Here is a 20,854-nt window from a genome sequence, read left to right as displayed (position 1 = left end):
GGGCCCCAAATTTGGCCTCGCAAGCAGAATTACCGAAAATTGTACAAAAGAGCCCCAGCCTCTTGAGGTCTGCAGAGGTTTCGATAACTTGTGAAGCATCCAGGTTGTTAACTGCTTCTATGGACATAATTCAGATGCCACATCATTTGAGGCTGTCCCATGCCTCATCAGGGACAAGCTGGCTTAAGATTTCTTGTGAAGAAAAACAATAAGCTCACCTGACCAGCGATCTTTGAACTCCCAGAGTTGCCAGCGCAGATCTGCTTTGCCTGTCCTCCTTCCTCCTGCCTCCTTTCCCCCCTCCTCCTCCCCCCCACCCCCAGTTCACACTTTCTAAGCCCCTACATGAATAAGGGATTTGCAGGCCGTTTATTTCTGTGACGTTAATTCCAGGCAAAAAGGGAGCATCGGTGTCGTTATCACATTACCGGTTTCACCACATTTTCTGCATCGAGTGCAGGCAGGCTCGCAGCACTCCTCGATGCAGGGATGCTCTCGGAGCCGGCAGTGAAGAGTCCAGCAGCTCCTTTGACAGGATCAGCAAAGGCCACGTACTCACGCCAATTAATTCAGCTGATTTATTTTTAAATGCCGTATCGAGGCAGGCACGGTGTGAATGGAGAAGAGCAAACCCACGGATATCTAGAAGGTGCTCCGAGCCATGTGTCACTTTATACCTCTGTCTGACTCTCGGTTGTCTCTGCGAGCGGTTCAGAAAACCCTGTTTAATCAGACTCAGCTCCTGACATCTGTTAAGTGAGACAATAGGGACCGGGTATTGTAACGTATTGCACAACAGAATTGCCTTTGATTTAGTGTACTTCGTGCAACATGTCCCGTTGTCGTCACTCACAGCAATCAGAGTGAGGTTTCAAGGCTCCTTTTCTCTTTGGGGCGTAATGACTCGCTGCAGGGGATGATCGGGCCACATCGACCCTCTGCATCCCTCCAGCTCTGAGTCACAGGCTGGGATTATAGGGACATGTCTAGGATTACACTCTTCCAGAAACCTCCTTCTCTCCCGCCTCTGCCAGTATCTTTGCTAACAGAGGTTGCGTACGCTCTCGGATGCGGCAGAAAGGATGGGAATTCAGGGAATTCCCGCACAGCCTGCAACTGTGTCGCCAGGTGTCTGACCAAAGGTACTTATCGATCAGCTTGGTCAGTGACACTCAGGCACATCAAGACAGCATGGCATAAATCCATCCTTCCTTCTGCCAGGAAGTCTCTTACTAGTAAAACAAAAGTATGTATTGGCAGTTGGCATAGGCGGGCGTTTTGCGGGATGCCTGGCACTTCTGAACGGATCCTCCTGACAGCACAGAGCAGGGGCATCATTTTACAAACCTTTGAGACAACTTGCTTTGCACTTTTTGAAGCAGCCGCATGTCTGTTGCTGTGGGACGGCAACCTTTTCCCTCGAAGGCATCACTTGCGCCGTGAACCCCGCAAGATGCATCTCAGTGCGGCGGCTCGGGGCTGGGACCCTTCTGCCTGCCTACGCGAGCCCTGGCTGCAGGCTGGGGAGAGGGAGCAGGCTCCAGGGCAAGCCACCGCCGTGCCATGCAGGGCAGCACACACCGCAGGGCGCTGGCGTGGGGACAGCGGGGAAGGGGAGGCCTCATCAATGTTTCAGGGTTGGTTAACTGCGTTAGTCTGAAGGTCTGGTGGTGCCGGAAATCTGAGATGGCGGGAGCAGAGCTGATTACCTCCTCCTGGCAGGGTGGTTTCGCTCGCCTCTCACAAAATCCCTGGCTAGGCAGTACCTGCCATTTTGGAAGAACATCTGCAGTAGCCCTAGGAGATGCATACCCCGCTCTGCTTAGGAAACACCTCCCCGGGTGCTTCGGTGTGTCACTCAGGCTGTTGCTGCTGAAATATGTTTTATGAGGATGCATACGGTCACACACAAGCATCGGCGTTTGGGAAGTGGCTCAGAGAGCCAGCTACAACCTTTAATGAAATGCATGTTTAAGAAAAGGAAGAAGAAAATGAAAGACGAAGAGCTGACATCAAAGTGAGCAACAGAGGACCCAGAAACCGATGGATTTCACAGTCGGTTGATTGTTTGAATTAATTACACGGAAGGAGCTGTGAGAGTGAGTGCACCAAACTGCTCCCCCCGCACAGCTGGAAGCTCAACAGTTAGCGAGGCCACGGGAATCAGATGTTGCAGAGGATCCAGTTGCACCATACATTTCCACATCTTGCTCAAGCTCCCCAGGTGAGTGTCTGGGTTTGGTTTCTGCGGTACCCGAATTCGTCAGGGCCGGGCGTGTTCGTGCCTGCTGCCAGCCTGCTGCGTTTGCCTCCCCGCGGGGGGAGCGGGGAGGAAGCAGAGAAATTGCCGGGTTTGCATTTCACAACTGCCTGCATAATCCAGGTTGCTGTGCGCACATCCCGTGGCTCGGCCTCTCGGGCGCAGTGGGATGGGAAGCGGGAGGGAGTGTTTACACAGCTCGCTGGCCGCTCTGCAGTCACTATAGCAACCCCGGAGGGTCAGTTTATAGTAGGGGAGGAAGTTCACTTTTGGGGAGTTCAGCTTTCCAACGCCAGCATCAAGCATGGCTGAAAAACAAAAGGCCAGGCGGTGGGAGGAAACACATTTAAAGGAGCTTCCTATGTGCAAAACCACCCAGGCTTTCTCAGTCACCAGGAGATGCTGCATTCCTTTCCCCCCCCCGATCAACCGCACTCCATCATCCAGCTGATGCCTGCGCAGGAGGGGTATCTCCCCTCTCCGGCGGACGCCTGTGTGCATTTGAGAGCAGGGCAGCGGTAAGTCAGTGCAAAGCGGAGCCACGCTTCCAGAAACACCCCCATGCTGGCACCCCCATGCTGAGAGCCACAGGTCCGATGTCCAGAGCGAACTCACTGCACGCTCTGGCGATGCAAAGGCTGTTTGCAGACTTCCGCAATGTCTCCCATGGCAGGAAGAAGTAATAGGCACTGGTCTTTCTGGTCTGGAAGTAAACCAGCGGATGTCCACGCATTCAAACCTGGGTGCCCTATGTGGAGTCACATGGGTATGGGTTTTTTTGAACAGACTTAGTCTGCATCGGTGCTGCCAGTGGTACCCTGATTAAATCTGAAATAAATGACAGACATCTCTGAGGTGGTGCCTAGGGAAACACCCTCTTTCCAAACACTGCCGTCTTCCCCAGACAGCTCTCCTTGACCTGTATGGCTCCTTGCTCTGTTGTGTCTCGCTACCAAAATGGCCTGAATATTGCTCAAGAGCTGAAAGAGCATCTCTCAGCCGTTGTTATAACAGTGGGACGGTGTCGGAGGGCGGTCCCCCTGGGGAATTGTGTTTTCTCAGGGAAAGAGGTAATAAACACAGCATCTCCTCAGCCACAAGGGAAAACAGCCCGTGACCTGAAGTTGTTCTCTCCCCAGCAGTTCCCATCGCTGGGTCTGAAGCAGCAGAGGAGAAAGGGCTCGTTGGGGTGCTGGGGGCCGGGGGCTACTTTAAAAGAAGGTCCACCCTCAGCTGAAAAGTCCAACACTAGATGGGAGAACAAGCCCCAGACTTGCTGAGCTTCCCAGCTGAGCTCACAGCTCTGCACCACGTGCCAGGGTTTCAGAGTGGGGTTTCAGCTTACCTACCCTCAATGCCACCCCTGTGTGATGGATATAAGATTATAAATGGATCCCTGCACTGAGCAGCTGCTGGATAAAGGGCCCAGAGGAGCCCTGTGCTTGGTCGAGGACACAGGGGATGTGCAATGGGTACTCCTGTGCCTGGCTTTGGCAACGGTGGGGAATGTAGAGAGAAGGAAGCCTGGTGAATCCCAGGGAGGTGTATTGACTGCAGAGCGTCATGACTGCGCATCCCAAAGCCTGCTTTCCCCTCTAAAATGACAAGTTACCTCACCTGTGGATCCTTCCAATCAAGTTCCTTCTTCTGTCTGTGAAGATCTGACCACCAGCACTTGGCTGCTGGCTGGGAGATAACCTGGGTAATGGCATGTTGTGCTGGAGCCTGCTGTGCAGGCAGAGCTTGGGGGAATTAGCACAGGTATTTCCCAAAGGACCAAGTTCAGCAAAGAGGCAGCAAGCTATTGCCCAGGGGAAGAAAGGGAGAAAGAGAGGACATGGGGAGGAGAGACTGTGAGGATCTGTGCGTAGGAAGATTGGGAACTGCAATACATTATGCCAGAGAAAAACAGGCAGAAAGACACAGCATTGTGGAGAAGCACAGGCTCCAAGGAGGGGACAGAGGAGAGTGACACATGAGGCACTGTGCAGGAAAAAGAAGGACTACACGGATGGGAAGGAGTGAGTCATAACTGAGGCCTCCGAAAACAAAGTGATAAAAAGAGAGGAAAGATGATGAGAATGAGTGTGGGTGCTGCAGGGGAGGAATGGCAACGAAGGCTGCAGAGATAAGAAAGGTGGCTTTGTGGGGTGAAGGAATTCATCTGGCCATACAAAGATGTCAGATCCATTCAAGAAACAGATGTATTGAAGGTGCAATTCATCTCGTCCCAAAGCAAACGTCAGATAAATTGTACATCTCTCTGAAAAGGGGACCTACGGTAATGATGCCAAAAGAAGACATCCACATTGCGCAGGTCAAATTTCAGTGAATGAATCCTTTTATGTCTAATAATCCCCTGCTCTTGGGTGGCAAGCAGAAGGGCAGAGCTTTGGGATGAGGGCTGCATGTGTGAGGGTGATCTCCTGGGAGATTTTCCCCAGGCCTGGGTGTTGCCCAAGGAAACATGAGTAGGTTTCAGGGCTGCTTCACTCCTGAACTTGTCAGCAGGGAGGATTCTCCCAAGGAAACTCCGCAGGTGGGTTTCACTTTTGCTGGCAACACCCATCTCACATTTTAACCCCACAGGCTTTGAGCGGGGGATGCATAGAGGGCTGGCAAGCGTTATGTCTGGGAGCAGCGGGTGAGCCTGCAGGACAAACCACGAGGGTCAGCAGCACAACCTGTGTGCTGACATGGACCCTCGCCCTGCCAGTGACACAGCAGGGATGCCCGCAGGATTAGGCACTGCCCCTGTGTGGCCACGGCAAGCGGGCTTTTACATCTCTCAAACAGGCTGCGGTTCAGACCCTGGCTTGGGAAGCCCTTCTGGCATCGCCCTCTCCTTCCTGCTCTGCGTGTGGATGAGTCAAAGCAGCTCCTGGTGTCCTCAGTGTCACCCGAGTCCCACACAGCCTGCTGCTAGCCCTGGTTACAGGACAGACCTGCCTGATCTCCTTATGGTGATTAACAAAGGCCCTTCAGATGGTTTAATGTCACGAGGAGTCTTTCTACAGGCTCGGCTTGTGTCCTAGAGCAGCGAGATGTGCTTCCCACTCCTTTTCCCATGTCGGCGAGCAAAGGTGGCTCAGCCCCTGCCCTGGGCTCGCTCCTGAGGCACCCCCAGCTCCCTGCATCTGCCTCCCCGTACAGCCCACGTGTGGGGACGCTGCAATATCAGCTCAACCGGGCCACCTCGTATGGAAAAAGCAGGAGGACACCCAGGTGACTGAGACACCGGCAACGCACACAGCGATGGCTCAAAACCTTGGCATGCCTCTTGGGAAATATTACTTGGGGGGGACAGACAGGGAGGTGGAGGAAGTGTTGTCAACATTCCTTTATTAATACTGTATGAAGAAAAATACCCTGAAATAATGCAGTCGGGATTGGCAGCAGTTGTGAGGCGTTTGCCACAGAGGCAGAGGTCTGTGTGAAGCCCCAAGCCAGGCAGAAATTTAATCCAGCTCCCCAGATGTTGCATAAAGGTGTAAAAATGTGAGCTTTGGTACTGGCTCACCATCTGCTCCGAGGTACATGTAACAACACAGTAAATACCGTCTGCATGTATTTGCAGATTTAATGGTCAGATAAGTGGTTAAGGATGGTATGAAAAAGGCCTGCTCAGAAACAAGTAATGTTAAAAGCAGGTATCTTCAACTTTGTTCCTACCGCTACTTTGTATGGAAATAACGCTTACATTAGTTAGACCATAAGTGGTCATCACAGAGGGTAAAAATAATTAGGGAGGAAATAATAGGAAGAATGTTATTCAACATTATACACGTTTCTGTATCCTCACCTGTGCTCGGGTGTTGCCACTGCACCCACCTCAAAGGATGTTTATTGAAAGAGAAAGAAAAGGTTATAGAGAGAGATGACAAAATTGGTACTGAAAGAGATGGAAAAGATAAGTGGAAAAATCATTTACCCCTTAGGCTCCTCTGGCTTGTTAGAAAAGGTTTATCCCCCTCAGGCCTAGAGGAAGCCAAACCAGCCAGTTGCATTGCACAGAAAAGGCTAGAGAAATATTTCAGTTTGCCCACTCTCATCACTTCTGCCCCAGGGGCAGCCTCACTGTCTTAAACTGATTTTTCTCACCGCGCAGGGTTAACCCGCCCCAAGGCACACCTCGTGCCTGGTTTAGGGCTCAGCACACAGCCTGGCTCGCAGGCCAGCCGTAGCTTTGCCAGTTAGCTTTGAGAAGGATATGAGCCCTCAGGTTTCCTAGCATGTGATGCCTGTGTCATTCAGCCATGCTAGTCACTGAATGAGGGCTGGGAAGAAGGTCCCTCTCCAAACAGCTTAACCCTTAATTGCCTCACGTGAAGCGTTTTGCCCTGGCCTGAAAGCCCTGGGTACTCAGCACTGCCGCCTTGATCCAGCATGGCACTTCTGCCCTCCCAAAAGCATCACGTGGGAACAAAGAAGCCACTTCACTTTGCCCACATCGCTGCGCCCCTTTACGCTCTGCTGAATATGAAAGCCTGGGGGTTTTATTTCTGTTTTCTGTGAGATGCTGCTCTCCGGGGGGGAAGTGGAAGCCAACTTTCCACAAACATCTCGGAGCACCAGTCTGAGCCAGCTTTCGGAAAGGGGGTCGGCCATCAGCAATGCACCTGAATAAGTGGTCAGACCTTCTGAAAGGCTGGGAGGATGGCCACCAGCACCCCGGTGGGAACTCGCATAGGATGAATCCTTGTGAAAGTGCAGCATCCTCAGCTTGTTCAGCTTAGTGTAAGAGGCAGAGCCTCAAAATGAGTAATTTTTGAGACTCTAAGTGGGAGACAGGGAGAGTTATGTTTTAACATCTTTGGCGCAGGAGTCCAGACAATGAGGACCAGTATTTTGTCTTCTGCTTAACACACTGTCAAGAGATTTATCTCTATTGCAGCATCACCTATGCTAATAATCATAATAATTCCTGCTCACTTAGGTCGTCTTTTGAAAAAATGCCCTGCACACAAAAAGGTTTTCTTATGAGATTAAGTATGATAGATCCTACACTTTCAAAATGCACTTCTTTGCATCTAGCCAGATCCTCAGGGAGAGGATTTTTTTGTTCATCCTTTATAGCACTCCAGGGGCTTTAACTGGTGCCTGGCTCATCCTGCCTCTTGAAACAGCCATGTTTCCACCGAGGCTGATGGCACTCAGGCCCATCCCACACAATCCCTTATGGCCAAAGCACTCCAGAGCAGAGGGGGATGCTTTAACTTTTGCTTCTTTGTGCATCTTTCTTATGACCGTTTCCCTTTACGCTTGCCGGCTCCCAAATACCCGGGACCACTTCTCTTTCTGTTTGGGGACACTTCCACTTTCTCACCCTCATCTGGTGGCACGCTGTGGGTGTATTTAGGTTTCCAGCTCTCTACAGGGAAGAGGTTTAAAAATTATAAGATGTCCTCATGGAAACTGCACCACTTTTCAAACACAAGAGGATGTCAGTATTCATACGAGACAGGGAAGCCGTTTCTAAAAAAGAAAAATCCACTACATTTTTGTTTCTTCTTCTTGAAGGTGTCCCTTTAACAGCACTCAACAGCTGTTAAATGGGATAATCGCCTGTTATCCTCATGTCACTAATTCAAATGCAAATGGCTCTCAGAGCAGGAGAGGTTATTCAGCCATTGGGCACCCCAGGTACCTTTGCATGAAGAGGATGCTGAAGCGATTAAGCTCCCTTCTGGGATTCTAGAAACATTGGAAAGAAATGCTTCCAGATGAACTCGGAGAGGAGATAATGTCCAAGACAGAAAGGAAAACTGGGCAGGGAGGAGGCTGGCAGGAAGGATTTGCATGTTTTGATGCCTCAGAGGGGCTCCATCCCTACGCTGAGAGACCCTGCGGCCAGCCCAGCCTCTGCGCCAGCTGATACAGCCTGGGCTCTGTTTGATCCTAAATAACTACAACTTGTACGGTGGTAGTGCTCAGCGGCCCAAACAAGGGTCAGCATTTCACTGTCCTAGCTAAACCACTATCCCAGCTATCTACATGGAAACAGAGGCACCTCTTCCTAAGGTCCAGGTCACTGCCACAAGGTTGCTGGTAGCAGAAGTGCAACTCTGCCGCTCAGTGACCCTCCAGCCATGAAGTCAGTGTCGAGCTGTTGGTACCCCGCAGGGCAAACCCTCTGGTGCTCCTTCCCTCTGTGACAGGAAAGGGACTGCAGAAGGCAGCAACAAAGTCTTTAAAACCAACACCACTTTGACGGAGCAGAGCTTGCAACTAGATCCACGATTGTACGTGTGTGCCTGTGTGTGAACAAAATGCAGTTCAATGCATTCATTTATATTTCACACATGCAACTCCTCAAAAAAATCTCCCAGTCCTTACAAAAGTAGGTAGTGTCTTTTGCATGGTAATAACCACAGATTGTATAGTCACACCATTAAATGGGTCAGACTATTACCCATCAGTGATATCTACATAGAAGTAGAGCCAGAGTTAAACCTAAAACTCTTTTATTATGAAACTACTGATAATACACGACCCGCAAGGAGGTAGGCCATCGATGTCTGTCTTTCCCTTTGCACAGAGACCAGACAACAGTTATGGGTGATGCCGAAGGAGAGGAACAGCGGTGACTTCGGTTTCCACTGCAGGCAGTGGTGGAAACCCCTCCCTCTTCTTCTCCAAGGAGGGTACCCAGATCCAGACACTGGTGTCATCTGTCTAGAAAGCAGCAAGTAGGAGGAGAAAAAGGGAATTAACTGTAATACCCTGGAGGGGAAGATATAGAAGGTGAGGAAGGTAAAAGGCTGGAAAAAAGGATGGCTCTTCCACAGCACTCAGCCATGATCACCTGAAACACTTGTGACCACGTTCTCCAAAGGGGTCAACAGTCAATGAACACCCAGTTTTGTCTTTTGAAAAACCTATTTTGACACCAAAACAACTGTTCATTTCTAAACCTGGTCTTAAGCCCATGGAGGACACTTCCCATTATTTAAGGAAATTCACTGGCCAAAGCACCTTCTCAGCCTCAGCATCCACCCTTGGCTTTCTTTTTAACTTTGAAATGATCCTGTATTCAACATTTCTGGCCTGGTATCTCCAGTTCCCTCAGTATTTCATTTCAAATTTTACTTTCTCAAAATCTGCTCCTCTGAAGAGTTACTTATGGACAAGAGAAGTTGTTCTCATTGCACATTCAAAAAAAAAAAAACATATCTGTTGCCATGGCAGTGGTGTGGGTTACAACCAACCATTTTAGCCACACTAAGTTTAAATGGTAACCAAGTTAACAACTCTTTTGTTTCTGCCTGGGAAATAAAGACGCAACGCAGTCAGCTCAATAACAAGTGCTGGGACGTGTTTGCTCCTGTGGGCTTACGGGTGACCACCAGGCAGCCACGGCTGGTGCCCTCCACAGGCTGCAGGGCTGACCCAGTTTCTCCTCGGAGCTGTCATGGCAACCTCCATGCTTGCGTTTGCCGCTTTGCATGGCGAAACCTTCAATTTCTGGCTACGGCAAAGCAAGAACACAAAACCGGTGGCGGTGGGAGCAGGAGGGCAGCTCAGCCTTTCACCCTGGGTCCTGCTCCCGAACAAAACCCACATCCATGCAGTAGCAAAGGAGTTGGGAAAGCGAGCTGCCACTTATTCTTTTCCATTCTGGCGCTGCTTTATTCCACAGAAAGAAGCACGTTCAGCCCGGCTTGATAAAGAAATGAGGTGCGTGCAGTCATTTCATGTGTGCGCAGCGTGGGGCAGAGCCTGCCCCTCTTCCCTCCCAGTCTCCCCTGAACTTGAGGCCATTGCCCGCACAGACCACACTGGGCAGAGTTAGTACCCTCAGATCCGTGAAATCCACAGGATGAAGGACAAACAGGGGTGAGCGATCGTGCCTCTGCACAGGGGAAGGCGTCAGTGGGAGCTCGTCCCATATTTGACATCAGTGAGTCTGCACAAGAGCGGCACTGGCTGATTGGGACCTCCAGCTGGAAGGTGGTTGTGTATTTGCCCATCCCCAGCCTTTCATTAGCCAGAGAACTGGCTGCCCACCGCGACAAAGACATGGCAGCACTTTACACTAAAAACCTTGTCAGCCCAAACACAAGAGAATAATGTTCCGCACTGTAGGGCAGACACACAAAAATCAGTCCTGTGTCATGGGGAGGAGGGAAAAGGAAAAAAAAAATTAAAAAAAAATCCTGGGAGGTTTGATTTATAAAGGGAAATAAGCAGTAAGATAATGTGCCCGGACTGTCTAAGCTGAGGCGGGTTTGAGAAAAGCAGGTGACAGCCAGCAAGCACCAGAAGAGCCTGGGCAGCGGAGAGGGAAAAGCATCAGCCTGCTCGGAGGGAGCAAGAAGCACAGAAAGCGCATGCTAAGTAGGAGTGCCGGATTGACATTTGAAAAGGGGAAAATTTAGGCCGAACGGCAGGAAAAGCTTCCTGACAGTGAGATGCATGCACTGGAGCCATCCCGCGGGAGAAGCCCTGGAAGCTTCATCACTTGGCATGCAAGGACCGAGCTGGAGGAAAGCTGCAAGTCCTGGAAAGGCCTTATCCAAAGCTCGCTGAAAGTCAACAGCGAGGCTTGCATTAATTACGGGAGGCTTGGCTCAGAGACGAAATCCACAGCCAGGAACGAGCCTGAAGGGAAGAGGGGAATTCCCAGTAGGTGACAGGGTGGTGGCAGGTCCCCGGCACGAGCATCCCCCTCCCCATGGGAGCTGGGAAACAAATGGGTGTGTGAGATGGGGAAATAGATGGGGAAATAAAAAATCCCTTCTCCTTTAAGGCAACGTTATCTGTCGGTGAGGAGCTGCTCTGCTTTGGCCAAGGCACAGGCAGAGTCAGGGCTCAGGCTTCTGTTAGTCTGGGCCCCTGGGAAGGCCAGCTGCCAAAAAAACAGGGCAATTTTGCTCTAGCTGGGGGTAGGGCATGGGTGCATGGGGAGGGAAATGAGGGAGAGAGCAAGGGAGCGCGCATGTGAGAGCAAGGGAGAGAGGGGGGACATACACACCATGTCTCTGGATGTGCAGCAAGAAGCCCAGCAGGATGGGGCTCAGGACTGCGGGGAGGAGGCAATCGCTGCAGGCAGAAGCCAAGGCAGAGGCAGAGGAGCTCCAGGGATGATGCCGTTTCCCTCCTATTAAGAAGGAGCTTTGTCTGAAGAAACCTGTGTTAAAAATAGCCAGGGCACTGACTCCATCCCCAGAGCTCACTGAGCCACCAGCCCTCCCCGTCACAAGAGGCAGGAGGCGATTTCCCCTGTGGGAACACACACAGAGTTATTTCCCTTGGAAGGGACTCTCCCTGTGCTCCCGTCCCTGGACATGCCGCTTGGCCAGCTGTGCCCAGCCAGGCCAGGGGGAGCTTCTCCATCGTGGCACACAGAGAGCTACAGGACATAGCCCCAGAGCTGCTGGCTGAGATCACAGGTACCCTGTGTGAGCTGAGCATCATCCCACCAAACGCAGTGGCCTTATTGGGAGTGGGCATCACGGTGTCGCCTCCACAGCATGAAATTGAATTTCAACCTCCAAACTCACGTGGGATTCTACCCCAACAAAAGCATCTGTGCGCCAAGGGTATCCTCACATTCATGCAGGAGATAGCCAAGCACGGACAGGGAAAGCAATAATCAGGCTATGCACACAGAAGCCCTGGAAGTGCCTATTGCATGTGCCATCCTCTCTCATCCCCACTTTTAGTGTATTCCTTTATTCGTACGCACCGCCTTCTCCATTTAAACAGCAAAGCCGGCAGGGCAGGAAATGACAGCCCATGCTATTGCCGAGCCAACACACATGGAGTGAAAGTGGAAAGCCTAATTTAAAAGTAAAGTACAATATAAAGAGGTTGCACTTTTTGTCCAGACCAGGCATTACAAACCCAGGGAATTCAGAGTTAAAGTTATGCTTAAAATAAATTCAAACTTGTTGAAGTGTGGCAATGTGCAACCAAGGCATACAAATAGCCTTAATTCTGCCCTGTAGTGACACATACCCATATGACTGTGATTAAAATGTTTTAGTACTTGTGCTCCTAGACTAGATTACCCTGATAAGTATAATATTTTTTCATATTCCCTTGCTTTACCCCTCCCCTAACAACCCCGTGCCCCAGATATTGCCACTAGCATAGATTTCACTGCCTACCAGGAAAAAAAGATATGTATCGCAGGTCCTTCACATCTGTAATGGCAGCCCCAGGCTAAGCGTTGTCGTGGAAATACCCTCCCTCCTACCCTCGGATCCACAGCCACCCTTGCCCAAGGCTCTGGCGACTGTAACTTAAGCCTGCACCAAGCGAGCATTTACTCCCACTGAGGAAAAGAGAAGGGCTTTCCTCACACCTTTTACACCACTGTAATCTACACTCATGTATTTATTTTACAAGCCCATTAAAACCTTGAGTTTGAAGTGTAGAGAAAATAAAAGAGACACAAAGAAAAATCATCTGGATAAACAATTATGGCTTTTTGTCAAGGACTCAGGAGCTAATCGAGTCCAGATCTGTTCCATGTTCACATTTACATGCAAAATCGTACTTACTGAGCTAGAAAAAGTCAGATTAGCATCAATAGTCAGCTCTGACCCTCAGCCACATAGTGCAAAATCTGTGGGGCAAATGGGGGCTCCCAGGGTGTAACAGAGGGCAAAGTTTGGCCCCAAAAATACTCAAAGACCATTTGGCCTAGATGCACGTGAAAGCGGCTGCTCTGCACTTCAGTCCAGTCTGCCATGACTCTCCAGAAGTTGTATTTACTTAAGAGTGTGGGTGGCCTGAATTGTCACGATGCGTTTAAATATTTGGCACTAAATCACAGCTGTCCATTTATTTGCACTTTTGCTGCCGGGCAGCAGGAACACCCCTGGAATTAGTCAGCATCAGACGCATTAATGAGCTAAATGATATATTATAGTTTACAGTTTAGACTTCTTTTGTTCACATAAATACACACCCCATCTCCGCTTCTTTCCCAGAAAGGCATATCTTTTCAAACATGTCGACTTTCTAAGCTTTATTTTATTTGGCCTTTATTAATGAGCTTGCAAAGTTTTCTGTTATGCGGAAAAGCCGCTTGCCCCTAGTAGGCTTTCTGCGCATTACACGCAATCCTGAAGAGACTCGTTGTGTGAGGGGAAACGGTCCAGCCTCGGAGAAGTTCCTCTTCACAAGCCAGAAGCCATCCTCTGCATGCGAAGATCCCAAGTAAATATGGAACTAATAACAACCGCGAGCGAAGACCTTTGCATACGGAAAATATTTACAAAGTCCGTGTTACAAATCACATCGGCTGGAGGAAAACGCTTGCGCCTTTGCTGTGCAGAAAGCAGGAGATCTGTTGCACAAAAGGAAAGAAAATCTTGTTCTCTGGGTTAACACTCCCGCGTCTCATTCATCCCACTTCTCCACTGCCAGTATCCTTTTATAAATCACGGGCAAAGCGCAGGCCATGATTTAATAACTCGCTGACAAACTGTATCCAGTACGGGAGGACCGCAGTGTCGGTATCAATTCTTTGTGACTTGTATGCCTAATGGATGCTAATTGCAAGTCATATAATTTTTATTAAACGAAACACTAGAGATTTTACCAGGGTAACGCTCTAGCATGGAATCAATGGGAGTCAATTTTTTGTGTGTGTGAATAAAACAGTTTTTCATCAAAAAAATGCTTATTTGCTGACACTGAAGTTTCTTGTGGGAATACATCACTTTTGTAATTAAATTTTCATCTGGAAGATTTTTCGGGTCAAAAATGGAATTTCTGGTCAAAATCATAGCAGGGAGGAACACACAGGAAGCCGGGCTCTGAACCGAGCACAGCCGAGCCTCTCGCATCCCCAGCGCTTGGCCTAATTACGGAGCCAACAGCTCGTCTGCCATATGGCCGCTCCTCGCCTGGTCTTGCTCATTTTTGGCCATACTCCTCCAGCGCCGTTTCCCGGTTCTCCCTCCAGCCCCTGCCAGGAGCAGAAGGTGCAGAGCCAAGGGCTGAGAGCATCTGCCCGCTTTGCAATTGTATTTGCTGGGAAGCATCCCCCGAGCGGGTGGTTGCCTCCAGCCGGAGGAGCGAGCCCACCGCCAGCAGCCGCTCCCACCCGCACAACAGGATCTGGGAGAGGATGTCTGGCCATATCTGCCTTCCCCTCCGTGCGCAGGAACGTGCCGTATCAGCAGAAAGCACCTTCGTTAAGGGCATAAGTGCATCCCTCCCCCCGGGCAGCTGCACGGCTTTATCTTGCAGTGGTGCAAGGAACGGAGAGAGCCGAGCTGCCAGCAAGTCTTCTTACCCTCGCAGCCTCATTCACCAGAACAGCCCAGCTGCTTTTTGCCACCGTCATGACACACCAGAGCTCCAAAGTTGGTTTCACTGGCCAGTTTGTGACACTCTTGTGTCCACAGAGTGGTACAGGGCAGCTGGAAGGAGCCGGTGAGCTCCTCCATGAGCTCCTCTGCATCGCACACCTCAGCCAGGCTGCTGCAGCCGAGGTGAGGACCGAGCTGTCACCAACCACCCCGCACAGCCTCATCCTCCCTTCACCTTAAGGAGGGCGAGTCAGAAGCAGTTCAGCTCAGCCACTGTAGTCAAATGAGTCTGAAACACTGTTAGGAGGGATCAAAATCACATGCGCGCGTGTGTGTGTGTGTGGTTTCACAACACCTCCCTCTCCCCACTGCCAGCCACACCAGTTTCCTCAAAGAAAAGCAGAACAGTAGAGCAGAGACCCAAAGCTACGCCGTGGTGTATTAAAGCCTTGTTTTTCCCACTGCTTAAAGAACTGACCCAGCCCCCTCAAATGTTCCCAGCATATTTGAAATGTGAGTCAGAGACCACAATGGAGATACTTGCCTAGCTTGACAAAGTTTAAGTATCTCCTGCCAAAGAGTAATCACTGATTTTTTGCTCTGTCACTCATGAGTCCTGTTTCCACCGCCCTAACCGTGCAAAACGCACTGTCTCACTGAGGAAGCGAGGGTTACTTCTCGGACGCTTGCCTGTAGCATCTCCAACTTCTCATGCTCCCTTTCGCACAGAGCGCTGCCAACAAACAGGATGGAAACCAGCAGGTATTGAAAACTGATGTGTCTGTACCCACAGTGGAAGCAATGAAGATAGAGGGTGGAAAGAATAGCAGCAATACTGAAAAGTGAGGCCAGGAAAAACTTCATCTTTGCAGGCAGGGTCTAACATTTAAAAAAGAATAAAATTCAAGACATCTCCACAGACTGGACTAGCACCTCACTTAGCAAAACACCCTAAGGCTTAGGAGTTAATCTGTGACGGACCACCATACCCTTCCTTAGGCCATCACCACGACCACCACCACCACTGCAGTAAATTTTGGCAAAAGGGAGCAGCCAAGAGCAGGAAGCACCAACCATGTCGTTCACCATCGCTGAAGCCACTGGCTGGCATGACTTCGCATCCAAAGTGGCAACATAAGTTTTCACTGCTCTTTCTTCTGCAGTGGCGACAGGGCTGCAGCGCTGAGCGAGGCTCTGTTTTCTACGCCCCATCATCTGAACAATTCACACAGCCCCTTTGCTTGGGGCAAAAAGGTAGAATACACTTTTGATGATTATTTTAATATAGGTCACACTCATTTCCCATTTTTAAATTTCCCTACACAATCATGAGTGCTAGAAACCTTTTTCTCTTAATTAGCTTCCTCCCCCTCCCCCCTCTTTTTCTTATGTTGAAAGGCAAGACTGTCAGGCGATCTCAGCATTTGGGCAGAGAGGCACGAGGGCTTCAAGGAAATCCCCAAGTATCACAGTGCACGGTCTGATCTGCAGCGAGGAGAGCTGGCAGCGCCGTGGTGCACCTCAGCACTCCAGCTGTTGCTCCAGCGGAGCAACACGGGTGGAGCTGTGTCGGAAGGAGTCCAAGGACCAGCAGCTGAGAAAAAACACTCAGACACAACCAAACCCTCCAGCGCCACATGAGGCTGAGGTCGTGTGTGTGTCTGTGTGCGCCGGCGCTTGCTTTATTTTTCTTTTCTTTCCACTGCAACCAGACTTAATGTTTCTTCAGAGGATTCATGCTCGTGCTTGTACCAAGAAATCCCTCCCATTATCTTCTCCATCGCCCGGGCTGCCGCGCGAGGAGCAGCCCGCTGCTCTCCATCCCTGCTGTCTGGGGTTTGGGACAGCTGGGCTGCAAGGCTGGTGAGATGGGGGAATTTCCGGGCTCTGAGGTGCAGGAGGAGGAGAGAGATCACTTTGTGCGCTGCTGATCGCGCTCTGCGGGAGCGCTGACTTTCGCCTCTTTAGCACCTGCCATGGGGAGCTTGGGGGTGGGGCAGGGGGGGTAGCAAGAGAAAAAAAACACTTCAAGCAAGATTTACTCACTTCCTTATTAAGTTAATGCTTGCCCAAAAAACCGTCGCAAAGGCAGGGGGGTGAATAGATCCGAATGGGCTCCACATAACAAATGCAAACATCACACCTCAGCACCTCTTTGACTGAAGCTGTGTCCAAAGCCCCAGACAGAGACCCAGAGCTCCAGGATTTCCTTCGCAGCTCCACCTCAGGCTCGAAATTTCAGGACTGCGGTGCCTTGCTGACAAACCTGAGCCATGCTCAACTGCAGATAAAATACCAGAGATCCTTTTAAAATTCCCATCCCCCGCCAAGCACGCGTTGCCCTGAGCCGTGCACATGTACTGACCTCTCCCAGCTCCGTCCTGGCGACAGGGTGATACACGGCCCAGACCTGCACTCCCTGAACGCCCCACGGGCTTTCGCCTAGCACGGAGCCAGGCACCAGAGGTGCCTAAGAGGGAGCAAGAAAGAAAAAGCAGCTGAACTCCACAATGTGCAGCAGACATGGATCCTAATATGGATCTCAGGTTCACAAAACGATCTGGATCCTAAGTCCGTGCAAATCAATCAATGAGGGTTTCCAATGCCTTTACTACGCTTCAGCTGAAAACAGTAAAACCAGTAGTAAGTATGAAGGCAGCAGGAACAGATTTTAGAGTCCCAGCTGATGGGGCAAACCCTGAACTGAACACTGATTTCATCTACAGAGATGATTGCTCCAGGACAGCCGTGCTGGCAAAGCCGGGGGGTGGGAGAAGGGTGCTTGTTCTCCCACCCACTGCCAGTTGGTAGGTGGCCAGGTTACTTCACACGTCCGAGCTTGTTAATCTGACATCATCTGTGAGCAATAAAATGTGTCCATTGAAAACCATCTACACCAGCCAGAGCTACTGAGGGGAAAGAGACCGAGACAGAGGGCAAACAGGGCTACCATAAAGTTGGACAAGAGGCCTCAAAGCTCCTTGACTCACACAGTTCATATGATGCCAAGATAACCAAGCTTGGAAGGACAGCTGGTCTTGCAAGGGGGGTCTTCTGCAGCCACCTGCATGAGACCACTGTCATCTGAGCTGAAAGAAAAACCCTGTTGTACAGCCACAGTAGGAGGCTGGGCCAGCTAGTGCAGGGGGATGCAACAGATATAAGAGCACACTATTCTGGACAAGCTTTCGAAAGTGTTTCTGGAGGCTGAGCCAGCCCCACAGTGCTGGCCCTGAAAATATTTAACACGTGCCCTTCTTGAAAAAGGCATTTTAAAGAAATCTGGATTGCAAATTTGAATGCAAGCAGCTTCTTTCCGCCCTCCATCCTCAGAGGCAGTGCAAGCAGATCAAGCAGTTCAAGGGGCATAAACTGGCCCTGGAAGAGCCTCAGCCCAATGTCTGGGCTTGTTCCTTAAGCCATAAAGAAAGAAGACGGCAGCAAAACCATTGCATATTCACCTGGAAAGTTTCTAACGCTGTTTGCCGGAATGGTGGCTGCCACCAGGAGCACACCAGAGTCCTCTCCCTGGTAGCGTGCCACCACCGTGCCATCGGCTGGGCCGTGAGATTGTCAGCTGTTACTTAGCAGCCCAGGCTACTCGCATTACAAAATCTGGAAGAGAGATGGAAGCTGAAACCAGAGAAGCTGCAGACAAGGGCTAGCAGCCTCCCGCAGCAGAGCAGGACAGGCTGCCCACTGTGAGTTACTCTGGCGCTTGGGAGAAGGCAGATTTTCAGTGCTGGGCACTCAGAAAACCAACATGAGCACACCCATTTGCACGATACGCAAGGAACGCCAGGCTCTGGACACATGTACCGTCCCCTTGCATCCGGCACCCAGATGCAAGGACTTTCCAAGGCCTAAAACAGGGGATGCACATCTCTCCTGCCCCTGCGAACTCACAGCAGTTGCAAGGGGGACCACTGCAAATGCCCCCCGCTCTGACCCATCCCCAGCACTCTGCCAGGCTCCTACGCCCTTACGAACAGGCTTGGCAGAGCAGCCTCCCCAGCCAAGGCAAGGCTTGTATCAGGGGCTAAAGATCAAACCCTATCTATCTGTGAACACACCTTTGTTAGTTTTGGCTGCACCCTTTCAGGGATCACCTGCCTCCCCAGGCAAACACGTTCCCATCCCGAGTTCCACAAGCCTGGTGTGCTCCTCCGAGGACTGCTTTTGCCTGGCAGGTACCTGCGCACCTACGGCATCCGCAACAGCAGCAAGCGGCCGAGGAGGGAGAGCCCCAGGACCAAAGGCAGCTGCAAGCGAGTGCATTGCAGGGAGCGGAGGAAGGAGCTGGAAGCAGATTCATGGTCAGGCTGCCGTTCGGATCTGCTGGAAACAAGAGTGGAAAGCTGGCACCGACATCCAACCGCCCCAACAAACATTGCATTCATATGCAGAGCTACGGAGCAAATGATCTGTCAGTTGTTCATCTGGAGAACAGGTTTCACCAGCCTGGATTAAATGGTTACGTTGCCACAGCATGTGCTTCTTGCTGCTTTGGGAGATAAAGGAAGTAAGGCGAAAGCACTGCAGAGAGAGGCCTGACTCTGCAACCCAGCTCCAAGCATCTTTATGCTTGGAGAAGGTTGGGACCGGCACAGAGCACGGGGGACGGGGGGCGAGTGCGTTTAAAAGGCAGCACTTTGGTGCCAACGCGCTGAAATCGCTAATGCAAGAAAACACCTCATTCGAGTAGAGGAGGTGTGTACTTTGCCTCACGTTACGGCCTCCAGATGTGCTCCAGACTGGCTGTATTTCTGAGCCTTCTGCTCCTCGTTCCCACAAAGCTGAAGGCAGGGTGAGTGCACTCGGAGGTCTAGCAGCACATGTGCAGCAGCGACAGGCTCCACCAAAGCCTGTGTCCTGCCTTCACAAAACCCCCGTTGAGTGACTCCCTTAGGATGTAATTGCAGTCGACTTCATTCCAGGCCGTGAGCATATGTCTGGCTACGGCCATTACTGCGAGCACACAAGCAAAGGAAAGAAAAAAAAAACAAAAAAAGGAAACGTAAAGGAGAAAGTGCAAAACAACACTCTTGTAATCCAAGCCCAGTTAGGATAACGGGTGTTTTCCTCTATAGGAAAAGGTTACTTTGCTACCTCCGGCAGCTTCCCTGCTTTAGTCTTTTGCAAGGCAGAAAAGAAAGGCTGACACCAGCTTAGCAGACTCAAAAACACAACATTGCACCAAACCCATGGGCCCTCTGGAGCCCTCAGGAACCCACGTGGGCAAAAAGCAGATGCCCAAAGAGCCGACTTCAGGACTCTCCCAGACCTCAGAGGCACAAACCCTTGCACAGGGGAGCCTGCGGCATCTTTCTCCACCCCCTGGCATTTGGCGGGTCACCGGAGCTTGCCCCACGGCCCCATCTCTCAGGGGAGGATGCATCTGCAGTGGGGGCGGTGAAGGGCACAGGGATGCAGCCACAGGACACCGTGGGCAGCGGGAGCCAGAGCCACCGTCCTCTTCCCCCACCGTATTTCGCAAGATGAACGGTGGCAGCAGCGCTATCACTTTTGTATTTGCCTTTTTTTTTTTTTTTTTCCGGAACGAGCAAACCCAGGCATCAGTCCATAGCCCACCCTCGGGAACGGCACAAACACTGCTCTGGGGGAAGCTTCCTAGATATAGCCTGCAGTGAGCACCCAGCACCCAACCCTCCCAGCCCAAGCGATCGCAGGCTGGCAAATTTCTAAGCCACCCAAAGTAAGATCTTTATCAATGGGAAGCGGCAGGCAGGCTTCAGCGACACTGAGCTGCCCCCCCCCCCCCATCAACTGGCCCTGAAAACACGTAGGATTTGTCCAGCTGGGATGGCTCCCAGTCAGGCATTTACGTTTGTGACTCGTGGCTGAATCTTTAAAAATACATCCCAGTGAACGTACGGTTGTACTCCGAGATACACTTACATCCACAAGCACATGACCTAAGAGGTGGGTTCGAACTAAAGTGACTCAGCCTCCTGGTTACAGGAACAAAATTAGCAACCACTCATAACCGTCTTATGTCTCAGACGGGGCTAGATGGCACTGTAAGTTAGTTAATGTGCAAGCCCTTTGCCTCAGGAGATTTCATTTTGGCGTTGTGATCAGTGGAAAATCAGGAAAGCTGGTGCTCCCTAGGGTATATTTTCCAGAGCTGGGCTAGAAATTCACACTGACAGCCTGATTCAACACATTTTCTAGGTACCTAGTTAGGAACTGTGTCCAATAATTTAGTCATTCTCTGGAATCTACTTATTTTCTTTTTTTGAGCAAATAATTCTTGGCTTGCAAGCACTTAAACGTGTAACATTTATTATAAAACATATGTTTT

Source organism: Chroicocephalus ridibundus, chromosome 2 (genome assembly GCF_963924245.1).
Source record: "Chroicocephalus ridibundus chromosome 2, bChrRid1.1, whole genome shotgun sequence".
Classification (NCBI taxonomy): Eukaryota; Metazoa; Chordata; class Aves; order Charadriiformes; family Laridae; genus Chroicocephalus; species Chroicocephalus ridibundus.
The sequence above is the reverse complement of the archived record's forward strand: the minus strand, read 5'-3'. Positions refer to the sequence as shown.